Here is a 1706-nt window from a genome sequence, read left to right on the forward strand (position 1 = left end):
GGGGGCGGTGGCTGGCCTCTGCCAGCCACGGTGACACCGACCCTGCCACCTCCCCACCGCGTGCGGTGTCACCAACCCCCGTGGGGACGAGGACAGGGGCCGCGCCCCGCCCTGTCAGCCCTCTGTGACACGGGGGTGTCCTGTCACCCCCCAAGGACTCCACACAGTGACCCCAAAAGGGTCAGGGACTCGTTGTCACCGCGGTGACGTGGAGCGGCCCTGTCACAGCTTCCACCTGGAATCCTCCCCGCTTTGGGAGGGTCCCTGTCACCCCCCCCAGGGCCACGCTGGTGTCACCCCCAGGTGTGACACCAATCTCCTCCGCTGCTCCCGCCCCCACCAAACCCTTTGGCTCCAGGGGCCACAAGTGGCCTCAGATGGAATCTCTGAGCCCGCCCAGCCCCTCAGCAGCTCCCTCCAGGTGACACCGGGCCAGGTGACACCTCCACAGGTTCCTCTGCCTGCTCCCCCGGCTGCCCTGCCACACCCCACAGCAGCTGGCACCTCAAAAAACACCTCAAAAGCACCAAAACCACCTCAAAACCGTGTCAAAACCACCAAAACCATGTCAAAACCACCTCAAAACAACCAAAACCACTTCAAAACCATCAGAACCACCTCAAAACCACTTCAGAACCACCAAAACCATGTCAAAACCACCAAAACCACCTCAAAACAACCACAACCACCTCAAAACCACCTCAAAACCACCAAAACCAAGTCAAAACCACCAAAACCACCTCAAAACAACCAAAACCACCTCGAAACCATCAGAACCACCTCAAAACCACTTCAGAACCACCAAAACCAAGTCAAAACCACCAAAACCACCTCAAAACCACCAAAACCAAGTCAAAACCACCTCAAAACAACCAAAACCACCTCGAAACCATCAGAACCACCTCAAAACCACTTCAGAACCACCAAAATCACCTCAAAACCATCTCAGAAACACCGAAACCACCTCCAAACCGACCCAAACTGGGCTGTTCTCCTTTGGAGCAGCTCTGGAGCAGCAGAACCAGCAAGGAACTGAATTCCAAGAGGGAAAATCCTCCTCGTCCCTGGCAGCTCCCACCTCCCCGCTCCCATCCCTGCTCCTGGGACCCCTGCAGCCCCCAGGAGATGGAATTCTGCTGCAGAACACATCTGGATGAGTTTTATTTGCAGGAATCGCTCGGTTCTGGGGACCTCAGGTGGTGGCAGCCCCAGGATTCATCCCCCAGAGGTTGGAAAGGAGGGGAAAACGCCCCAAAACCACCTCAAAAACTCCGTGTCCTGCTCTGCTCCTGACACAGCTGAGCCATGTTGGTCACCTCTGCAGTGTCCCCAGTGTCACATCCCTCGCTGCCACCTGGGTGTGGCATCGAGCTGGGCATCGTCTGCCTCACCCGAGCCCCATTTGTGCCCCCAAAGGTGGCACAGGTGGCACAGGTGCTGGCAGGGTTTGCAAGGGTGACACTTCCAGCCCTGGGGAAGAGCTGGTGAAATTCTTCCTGCACCTCCCAGGTGAGGTTAGCCATTTCTTAAAGGGTTCCTTCTCCTCCAGAAAACCCCAAATTCACGGGGTGACCTCCCAGGTGATGTTAAACCTCCCAAAATCCATGGGGTGACCTCCCAGGTGAGGTTACCCATCCCAAAATCCATGGGGTGACCTCCCAGGTGAGGTTGCCCCCATCCCAGAGGGTTCCTCTTCTCCAAACGAC

This window comes from Geospiza fortis, unplaced genomic scaffold (assembly GCF_000277835.1).
Source record: "Geospiza fortis unplaced genomic scaffold, GeoFor_1.0 scaffold567, whole genome shotgun sequence".
In the NCBI taxonomy this organism is placed as follows: Eukaryota; Metazoa; Chordata; class Aves; order Passeriformes; family Thraupidae; genus Geospiza; species Geospiza fortis.